The sequence below is a fragment of the Fukomys damarensis genome, unplaced genomic scaffold, assembly GCF_012274545.1.
Source record: "Fukomys damarensis isolate Sample0158 unplaced genomic scaffold, DMR_v1.0_HiC HiC_scaffold_4, whole genome shotgun sequence".
NCBI classification, from domain to species: Eukaryota; Metazoa; Chordata; class Mammalia; order Rodentia; family Bathyergidae; genus Fukomys; species Fukomys damarensis.
Window position 1 is genome coordinate 25429786 of NW_022900916.1, and position 11531 is coordinate 25441316.

The following is an 11531-nucleotide window of genomic DNA, read 5'->3' on the forward strand; positions in this document are numbered from 1 at the left end:
TCTCCCCAAGCACAGTTAAAAAAATGGCTTGTCTTAACTAAGAGAAGCTAAAGACTTATTCAGTTTCAGTTTCTTGGGAATGGCTACAGCATGCGCAAACAAAATACTCCCAAAGTACATTTCTAGTGGAAAGGTCCAGACATTTAAAAGAATTTTATTGTCATTTTACATCTTTTATGTACAACCAACTTTAGTGAAGAACCTAGAAAGCTACAGAATATATTTTTTGTAAAATCCGGAGACCTAATTATGAGCCCAAACAACAGTTTAGTATCATTTAGCAAATGGTGAACTTCCTCCCTGTAAAAAAATGTTAATTCTAAAAAATATGGTTAAGTTTTTTTTTTTTTTTTTTTGGTACTGGGGATTGAACTCAGGTCCTTGTGCTTTTGAAGCAGGCAGTGGAACCACTGAGCTAAATTCCTGGCCCTAATATGCTTAAGTTTTAAAAGTTGCAACGTGTAAACAGCAGTCCCATGGGATGGGAAAACATTTTAGTTATTTTCATTAAATAACAGCACATTTCAGAAAAATGGATTGAAGCCTTGCAAGAACCTAGTCAACAATGATAAAAATAAAATAAAATATTTTGGAATTATGCACAAATATGAAAGCTATATTTAAATTTTTCATTGTCGTGTTTAAAATGTACACAACTGCCTTTACCTTCATATTACTTATCAATTTATTAGAAACAAAACTGCAACATGCTAAAAAGAGGCCCATCACAGTAACACTGATATACTTCCGGCCACTAGCCTGCTTAAAAAAGTTACCTTCAGCAGGTAAGGATTAAAAGTTGAAGAAACCCTATAGGTCAAATCCTGTAAAGCTGTAAAGTGAGGTAGTTTTCTTTGCATTTATTTTTATTTAACACACCCCCTCTGCCCCAGTGGGCATGGGAGAGTGTGGTGTTTCCCTTAGCATCAGAGGCAGACAGAGCCGCTGGGTGTGGACAGCCGCAGATGGTGGAGTTTCAACCCTGTCCCATGAGGGTATTTTCCTTTTCACTTTTGGGAAGACACTGAATTTAAGACAAAGAAAATTTGAGTGATAGGTGTTTAGAGGAGGGTTATAAAGAGCAGTAACATTCTTGGTCTGTTTTTGTAGGCTACAGATGTGAGAATTAGGCTCTGACTAGAATCATGTCACTAAGATAAACTCCCACATGTGACCCACCTGCAGTTTCTCTATAGGCATTTTCTCCACAGTGAGTTTGGAATATGTGACTAAGAGGCACGTTATCTCAGGCTGGGAGCGGGAGCTGGGCTAAATATTTTATATATGGAGTGGAGAATAAGCCATTTAAAGTTCAGTTTCCCCTGTGGGTCTGATTTTCAACATGCTGTTACATGCACATCAGAATACAATTGATTTTGTATCATGTCCTTTTCTCTGGAATCCTGGAAGACAGTGAAAGAGGCAAAGGTCCCACAAGATGTAAACAAGGAAGAGGGAGCTAGACATGAAGGGAATGCCTTAAACTGGTGCAGACAGAAAGGCTTTAGTACTAGCATTGGTGGCTTATCCACACATAAGGAAAAGCAAATGCTGGGTGAGCAGAGACTTATGGGTGGGGGTTCATTCTCTTCCTGCAGTGTAACAGCAAGTATTAAAAAGACGGAAAACTTCAATTCTGTGAAATACGTAAAGTAAAAGTTGAAACTCTTAAGAGCCTTGAGGCACCCACTGACTTTCTCATCACGCTCTGCGTTTGACTGTGTGTGTGTGGGCGGGGTTTAACAATTCTGACCTAGTCCCAAGAAGTACTTCGCCCCCTCTGCACTAATGTGACTGGTAGCCCTTTCTCAAACAAGAAATTAGCTTGTATTTATAAAAAAGTAGAGAAACAAACATGTCATTTGATGGTTATGACCAGAATTTTATCAAACATAAAATACAGTCTTCCTAACTCCTGTATGAAAGAGGACATGGGAAGGACCAAAGTGGTAACAGTGGTTTGCTTTACGAGATTAGTGTAAGGTTTGACTGGAGCATGAGTGAGACCACTGACACAGGCAAAATCTAAGCAACATGTGATGAGTTTATTGCCATCTGGGTCAGATGGGCCAAGGGCGAAAAGGCCGTTGGCATAGGAAGGAGGTAAGTGGTTTATATAGGGGAGTTTAAGTAGGGGAGTGGGTGTTAGCTCAGAGGGTGAACATTTTGGGGCCTCTTGGCTTGAGGCTGGTGAACTGGACAGGTTGAGGGTAGCAGGGTGGTGGCAGCTGCATCAAGGTACAGTGAGTGCCTTTTAGTTTTTTTGAGAGTTGGTCTCCTTGCAGGTGTGAATGATCGAGGTGGTAGCTAGCTTCCTGTCATGGCTGTTCTTGCAGACAATGCATCTGTTGGGGTTTTTTCTTTCTCACTTGTTGGAGGTCTTGCTGGGAAGGGGGCTCTCAATTATCTCCTGCACTTTTATTTTGTTTCATTTTTTTGAGACAGGGTCTCACTTTGTAGTGCCAGCTAGCCTTGAACTATGTAACCCAGGTTAGCCTCAAATTAATCAAAAGTTTTTTGTGTAAATCCTCCCTCAGCTTCCCAAGTGCTGGGATTTAAGGCTGCCACCACATCTGATAGCTCTTGCTTTTGTTTTTTTGTGGTACTGGGGATAAAACTCAGGACTTTGCACTTGTGAGGCAGGTGCCGTGTCACTGAGCTAAATCCCTGGCCCAGCTCTTGCCTTTTCTTTTTCTTTTCTTTTTTTTTTTGATACCCAGGATCAAACTCAGGACCTTGTGCTTGCTAGGCAGGCAGTGGCACTACTGACCTAAATAAATCCCTGGCCCCTTTTGCATTTTAATAGTCAATTTTTACAAGTCTTCTACTCTACTCTAGATGTAACAGCATAGTTTCATGGTCAGCAAACTAAATTTCTTTTATAGTAACAGAAAAAAAATTTAAAAATGGACTAGACTAATACTGCTTCACTTAGATAAGCTTTATATGATGGTCAAATGAATTTCTTTCCTTTTTTGATAAGGTTGGCTAAAGTTTTATTAATTTTATATAATTATTCAAAGAACCAACTCTGATTCATTGATTGTTTTGTTTTCTTAGTCTCCGTTGCATTAATTTCTCCTCTGATTTTATTATTTTCTCCACATGCAAGCTTTGCACTTGCCTTGCTCTTCTTTTTCTTGAATCTCGAGGTTCAACATTAGGTTATTTGAGTTCACTCTGTTTTTCTAATATGTGAATTCACTGTGATAAGTTTTTCTCATGGAACTTCTTTCATTGCATCCCATAAGTTCTGGTATGTGGTATTGCCATTACTGCTTAACTGTAGAAACTGACTAATTTCTTCTTTAATTTCATCTGTGACCCATTGGTTGTTCAGGAGGTTGTTATTTAATTTCCATGTGTTTATTAAGTTCTTGTGGTTTCTTTTGCTATTGATTTCCATTTCCATTGCACTATGGCCTGATAATATGCATGGGATAATTTCATTTGCTTTGTGTTTACTTAAGCACGCTCTATGAGATAGTGTGTGGTCTATTTTGGAGAACATCCCACATACAGCTGAGAAGAGTGAGTATTCTGATTTTATAGGATTGAACACTCTATAGATGTATACTAAGTTCATTTGTTCAAAAGCTTGGCTCAGTTGCTATATTTCTTTGTCAGTTTTTTGTCCACTTAGTCTGTCTATTTGTGACAGTGGGGTACTAAGATTCCCCTATTATAATTGTATTAGTGCTTATTTAATTTTTCATGTCTGTTAATATTTTATATAGTTCAGTGTGCTGATATTTGGTGTATATATATTTATGATTGTTATCTCTTCTTTTTGGATCATTCTCTTTACAAAAATGTAGAATCTTTGTGTCTCTTAATCAATCATGGCTTGAAATACATTGTGTCTACAGACAGAATAGCTACCCCTGCTTTTTAGTTTTTGGTACCAGGGACTGAACTCAGGACCTTGTGCTTGTGAGGCAGGCACAGTGCTCTGAACTAAATCCCCAGTCTTACTCCTGTTTTTTTCTTGGTTTTGTTAGAAAAGTTTTCAAGAAGCTCCAGTAGCCCAACCCCTAGCAGAGTCAGCTAACTATGACAGGCCAGAAGGTCACGTTAACCATTTCTGAACAGGAACCAAGATAAACATCTGGTACGGGAACAACTGGACGTAGCCCTAAACATTCCCGTAAATGATCCCCCACCGAAGTCCCCCCTCCCCTTTCTCGGAATTCCCCCTCCCCTATAGCTTGTGGTTTTTTTCTTTAAAAACTGTGTATCTACCCTGCTTCGGGGCTCAACTCCTCTGCCCCTGTGAGGGTTATGAGCTGAGCCCCAGCGTGCTGGAATAAAGACCTCTTGTGTTTTGCATCAAGAATCGTCTCTCCGGGGTGTTTATGGTGCATCGTGGCGTCCCGGATTTAGAGTGGTGGGATTCCTCCCTGGGAGGATCTTACAGTTTCTGTCAAATGGAGTATTATTTTCCATTCTTTGACTTTTACTCTGTGATTTTTCTTTTTGAATTAAATGCAGTATATTATTGAATCTTGCTTCTTGAGCCATTCTGCTAGCCTGTTTTTCGTTTTTTTTTTTTTTCTTTTTGTACCGGGATTGAACTGTGGTCCTGGAGTTTGCAAGGGAGGCAGTGGAACTACCGAGCTGATTTACCCAGCTAGTCTGTTTCTTCCTTTCTTTTTTTTTTTTTTGGTTTTTTGAGACAGGGTCTCACTATGTAGTTGAGACTGACCTGGAACTCGTTAGGTAGCCCAGGCTGGTCTCGAACTCACAGCGATCCTCCTGCCTCAGACTCCTGAGTGCTGCCACCACACCTGGTTTTAGTCTGTTTCTTTTGACTGTTGTATCGAAACCATTTATATTGGTTGTAATCGATATGTATTACATTACCTTGTTATATTATTTTCCTGTTGTTGCCCTCCCCCACCCCATTTAATCTCTTACCTTGCCTGGTGGATTCATTCTGCTGGGATTAATGGATTTGTATTCCTCATTATGTCTTTCTAGAATGTTCTTCAGAACATTTTGGAATGCTCGTTTGGTGGTCATGAATTTTTTCAGGTATTCTTTGTCATAGAAACTTCTTATTTGTCCGTCAATTTTGAAAGATAGTTTTGCAGAGTATATCTGTCTGAGATGGATGTCATTTTCTTTTAAGCCTTGAAATGCTACACTCCAAGTTTGACCTGAGGGTTTGTGTTGAGTAATCTTCTGTGATGCTGATGGGCTTTCCTTTATATGTGAATTGTTTTACTTTAACAGCTTTTGATATTCTGTTCTGTTTTGAATTTCTGGAATCTTGACTAATAAGCCTTGATGTAGATTTTTTTTATCATGGCTAATTGGAGTTTTATATGCCTCATTTATTTGTATGTCTAAATCTTTCTCTGCTTGGGAAGTTTTTTGCCATTACTGCTGTGAACAGTTTCTTTTTTCTTTTTTTAAAATGTCATTTGTGCTATCTTCTGCTTTTGCATTTACTTCAATCAATCCTATGTTATTTTTCTTTGCATAATCTAGCAGCTGTTGGATTGATTTTTCATGGTCCCTTGCTATTTTAAAGAAATCTTTCTTTTCATGATTGCTAAGTACAATCTTGTCTTCTGTATTTGAGTTCTGTCCCCACACTGGCTCATTGTGCTGCATATACTTTCAGTGGAATTTTAATCTCCTGGATATTTCAATCTATTCGATGGATTCCTTTTTTTTTTTGGTTTTTTGAGACAGGGTCTCACTAGATAATTGAGACTGACCTGGAACTCACTATGTAGCCTAGGCTGATTTGGAACTCACAGCAATCCTCCTGCCTCAGCCTCCTGAGTGCTGGGATTATAGGCATGTGCCACCACGCCCCAGCTCCATGTTTTTCTTATGTTGGGCATTCATTGTTTCCATCATTTTCTTAAGATCTTCTCTTTTTTTAATCATCTGCTTTAGAGTCATTAACCATGTCTTTCATTATTGTCACTATTTCTTTAGTTAACTGAGAGATAATTTGTGACTTGATTTTTTTCTAGAGCCTCATTCATCTACTTTGTTACCCCTTCAGAGTGTGCTAGTGGGTGACTTTCATATTGGTCTATCTCTTTACCCCCTGGGTTTGCCTTTGATGAACTGGAAGTCTGAGGTTGCATTTTGCTTAACTGTCTTCTCATTTTCTATTTTTCTTTTTTTTGGTTTACTTCCTCGGTTGATGCCTATAAATTGCTAATGGCCTGTAGCTTTATTGCTAGTATTTAGAACCCTTAGGAAATGACTAATTAGAGGTGTCTTTCAGGTGTAGCTGATCTTTAGATTTGAGATTGTTGCAGGTTCCTACGTCTTCAGTTTATCAGGAATGAGAAGTTGCTGACTATTTGGCCTAGCCCCTAATTCTTTGTCACTGGCCTATAGTATTGTTTATGACCCTTGGACAATCTTATTCTTGACATACAAGGAAGAAAGACTGATTAAAACAAATATATCCCCTTGGTTAAAGTACTACAAAGAGCAATTAACAATAGAATCAAACATAGCCTAGAAAATCACAAACTGTCATAACTATTAATTTGCCACTTTTAATTGTATGAATTATATTTGTGCTTTTACAACAAATCTTTAACAAACTAGAAAATTTTATATAGTATATATGCCCTCAAAATGGCAATTGTACCCTCCAGAGAAAGAAAACTTAAAAGGGTTAGGGGGAAAATAGAAAAATAGAAGAATAAGAGATTAGAAGTAAGACTGGGGACACAGGATGATTACATGAACTTTGGGAAATTGATGAAGAGGGAAAGGAATAAGGTAGAAATAAAAAGAAGAACAGAATAGAACAACAACAACAAAAAGAAAACTAAAAACAATGTTCACACTCATAAAAATGAGAACAAGGAAAAAGAAAACAAAAGAAAAACAAGAAAAAAAAGAAAAGAAAAAAAGAAAGAAAGAATGTCTATTTCATGGCATGTTGCTACTCACATTGATAGATAAATCAGGTAGACAGAGCCCAGATCTGTGTTGATTAATCCCAGTAAACCAGCGGTAGACTTGCGGTGTGGCAGTGGATAATCCTAGCAAGCCTCCACCTTTAGTTCTACTGAAATTCAGGCAGGTTTCTGGCTGTGTTGCTGCAGCAGTCCATGTGCCTTCTGCTGGCTTGAACTGGTCTCCTTGATCTCCTGCCCACTTGAATTTGATTCTTCCTCACTCTGACATCTGGAGCCACTTGATGGAGCCAGCATGCAGATGCTCTGAGTTCCAAGCTGAGTTGTCCTCTCTTAAAGATGCTACTGGTCAATCACCCTTTTCTGGGGGACATCTGAACCTGAATACCTCACCAGCCACTGCAGCACACTGCATCCACTACTCCATTCCACTAGTATCTTTCTCCATGGAGTCTGTGACCAGTAGTCACACTGTGTCTGCAGGATAGCGCTTCCCCACCCACACAGTGATTCAGGACTCAGGGAGAAAGCACCCTTGCTACTTCCTTCTTCTGCATTGGGGTGTCTGTCTTGCTCTCTCAGTGAGCTTCAATTCTTGCTTCAGATCTTTGCTGGGTCCTGGGGACACAGTTCTTTCCTTTTTCTCTTGCTCACATTGCTGTAGTCCAGTGTCTGGACGTCAAATCTCAGAGAGGCTGTTTCTCAGCTGTTTACCACTCCACCATCTTCCCGGAAGTTGAGTCAAGGTAAACTCTTAGAAGGAAGGAGAATAGAGTGACCCCAAAGCACTCTCTTTTCCCAACAGGAAATCCTCTTTCACTTTTATATCCAACAACAGCTACTGCAGCCAGAGAGCTAATGACATTGCATTGTGACTTTCTTTGTGTCACTTCTGTAAAAAGAAATCTCTGACCTGGAACACACAGGCCTTTTCTGACTGTCTTAGAATAGGACACTCTCAAATTCCAGTTTGCAGTGGTCATGCTTTGGTGCAAAGACTTTTGGTACTGCATGGTTGTGCACATTGTTTACCTCCCTGTTCCACATCCCTCATCCTCCTGCCCAAGCAGCACCTGGCAATCAACTGCTTAGGCATAGGTTAGGCTTAGGCTTATGCTTGGGTTAGTGCTTGTTGTCTCCTGCCAGAAGGTCATACTCCTTGCTTATTCATGGGTAGCAAAAGGCAAAAAGGATTCCTGAAAGTCACAAATGCCATTATGCTGAGTAAACATAATTCTTTCCATGATGCATCCACTCAAAAGCAACAATGAAAATAAAAAACCCCAAAAATGTGGAATGACTGTTTCTGCTTGCTCTGCTTGTGCTCTCAACAGCATGGAGAAATTATTCCTTTCTTTCCTCTCTCTCTTTTTTCTTTCTGTTACTGGGAATTGAACTCAAGACCTTGTGCTTGCAAGACAGGCACAGTGCCACTGAGCTAAATCCCCGGCCTTCTTTATTCCTTTCTCTCTCTGTTGAAGACTTGTTTTTCTTTTTACAAGGAATAACTGTCCTAAACTTTAGTTTATGAGTATTTGAACCACATAAGGGGAATGGCTCAATGGTAGTTAACAGAGGCAGATCATTAAATTCAATTGTAGTTATATTTTAAAAGTAAAAAAAATGATTTTGATGATATTTTAATTTAAACAACACATGCAAAAATATTTTAACATATATAATCAATATTTTAAAACCCTAGGAGTTTGTTTGCATTTCTTTGGACTAAATTGTCAATATTTAGTGTGTACATTACAGTTACAGCACATCTTAATTCAGATTAGTTACACTGCAAGTTCTCAAGATTCACATGTGACTAGGTGTGGTGGTGCATGTCTGTAATTCCAGCTCTTGAGAGGCTGAGGCAGGAGCCTTCTTTGAACTCGAGGCCAGCCTGAGGTACACAGTGAGTTCAAGACCAGCCTGAATTACATAGGGAAAGACCCCGTCTCACAAAAGCAAAATCAACCCCCTCAAAAAAAGAGTCACATGTGGCTATATTAGAGATTAGAGGAAATCTGTACCCAGATAATCTCATTTTGCACATGATCCATATTGTCTCTTTAACTTTGTGCCTGTCTACCATGCAAATATTTCCCATTTATGTTCAAATGTGTTTTTTTCTTTCCATACAGCATATACTATATTCTGCTGAGACGGGATAATTTTTCTCTTCTATTCTCTATGCCAAAAGAGACCATCTCATGATTTACCTGCTTCAGTCTTAAATGCTTTAATGTGATCAAAATGATGTGTCATTTGCTGAGGACTTTTCTTGCATGGAACACTGTGAAAACTATTTCATACACATCTCTTTTTAATTCTCAATATCCTGATGATTGACATTTTAGAAGTAGGAAAACTGAGGCTTAGTGAGCATCTTAGTCACTTTCTCATTGCTGAGATATAGTACTCAACACCCACAACTTAGAGGGGAAGAGGTTTATGTTGGCTTTCGTTTTAAAAGTTTCTTTCAGTCCTTGCATGATGGGCTGGCTGGCTTTAGGCTGAAATGGCCTGGAGGAAGGGTTGGTGGAAGGAAGGAAGCTGCTCACATCAAGGCAGCCAGAAAACAGAGTGAGGGGAGTGGCGGGAAGGGAGGGCACGCCCCCAGCGATCTGCCTCTTCTGACCAGACCCCATCTAATAGCAAGTCAGCTATCACACCCCAATAATCCAATCACTTTCTGAACACATAAGGCCTTGGAGGTCATTTTAGATCTAAACCCTAATAGGTTATAGAACTTGCCTAATTCTAGGCCCAAAGTTATACAGTTGTAGGACCTAGAACTGAATGAAGGCAATTGATTCTAGATCTATTTTTGAATTAGAAAATATAACACATATTTGGAAACATGTATAAATAATAAAGTCTAACAAATTATACAGGTGTAACCACCACTTGCATCAAGGAATAGAAGAGTTGTTTAATTCCAACCTACTATTTTCTGATGTCAACTCCCTCCTCACAGGGTTTCCAGATATGGCCACTGGTCATACTTTTATAGTAACCAATTCCTTACTTTTATATATAGCTTTAACACCTAAATATGCATTCCCTCCTTCTCCTTCTCCTTTTTCTGACAGGTTCTGGTTATGTAGTCTAGGCTGCCCTTGAGCTTGTGATTCTCTTGCCACTGCCTCCCTGAGTGCTGGGATTACAGGCATGCACCACCATGCCCAGCTTCAAATTTTTTTCCTGACTGTAGTTTTATAGTTATGGCCTTCTTTGGTGTCTTTTAATGTTTTCTTCATGCATTTACATTTCTTTTATTTATTCCCACGCATTTGGTGTTTGAACATATTATAAACGGTATCTTTTAAATATTAATTATATTTTTTCTGGCATATAGAAATATTTTTTATTTTTTGTTTGTGTTTGATGGTACTAGGGATTGAACCCAGGGACTCTTGAAGGATAGGTACAGATCACCACTGAATTAAAATCCCAGTCAAGGTGGGGATTTGGCTCAGTGGTTCCGCTGCCTGCCTTGAAAACGCAAGAGCCCAAGTTCAATCCCTGATACCAAAAAAAAAAAAAAAAAAAAAAAAAAAAAAAAAAAAAAAAAAAAAAAACCCCACCCCAACAAAAAATCCCAGTCCTTTTTATTTGAGATTGGGTTTCACTATTTTTCCCAGACTGGCCTTGAACTTGCAGTCCTCCTGCCTCTGCCTCCCCAGTAGCTGGGATGTCAGAAATGAGCTCCCATGCCTGGCTTGAATTTTCAAAAGTATTTATTTACTTATTGATGCTAGGTGTCCAGCCCAGGGCCACGTGTATGCTAGACAAATGCTCTACCATTGAGCTGAACCTCAAACCTAAATTCTAAAAAAACTATTAACTTTGTTAAATTCTGTCAATCGTAACAATTTATCTGCAAATTCTATTGAATTGGCCATATACATAAGTATATTATTCTTTTTGTTTTTATTTATTAAAAAAATTTTTTTTTGCGGTACCGGGGATCGAACTTAAGACCTTATGCTGGCCAGGCAGGAGCGGTCACTTAGCTACACAACCCCGGCAAGTATACCATCCTTTAGGAGAATAACTATGTTTCTTCCTCTTTAATCTTTAGTCCTTTTACTTTTCTTCCCTTACTCCAGTGGCTAACAACCTTCACAGGCAATAATGGACACATGCATAGTTAACTTCCACCTCACGTCAATAATTGAGTTGGGAGGGTTGTTTTAGAGGATAGAAGGTCGGGAAACAACGTCAGCACCCACCTTTCAGCGCCTGCAGAGAGTTAGGGCGGAGATAGCTTCTCCCAGCTTCTCCTTTGAGCTGGAGGGAGGAGCCAGTTGTCCTACGGTTGCCAGGCAACGGCGTCGCGCAGTTAAGGAGTTGGAGTCTGGCAGCTTGGAGCACGTGCCGCCACTTCCTTCTGCTGGAACTACATCCCCCACAATGCCGCGCGCCTCGGCCGCCAGCCCCGGAGTGGGGGAAGTGCCGGGCCGGGAGGCGGAGCGGAAGCGGAGTGCTCGGGGCGAGGAGAGTACAATCTCCACACGCTAGGAGACAACCTCGTCCTGACTCCCAAGTCCCGGCCTTTCTCCATCCCAACCTGCAAGGCTGCTTCTCGAGGGCGAGACGCCGCTGACGCCGCTCCTCCGCTTTGGCTGAGCCGCT

At 39.9% G+C, this 11531-nt stretch overlaps 1 long non-coding RNA gene across 1 annotated transcript in view; it reads right to left on the reverse strand.

Moving 5' to 3' along the window:
- Window positions 1–11439, reverse strand: part of LOC104865026 — a 33734-nt gene extending 22295 nt beyond the window's left edge. Inside the window, exon 1 of the long non-coding RNA XR_004514362.1 lies at window positions 11129–11439. This is a non-coding gene — a long non-coding RNA (uncharacterized LOC104865026). The remainder of the gene's footprint in view (window positions 1–11128) is intronic.
- Between the last annotated feature and the right edge of the window lie 92 nt (window positions 11440–11531).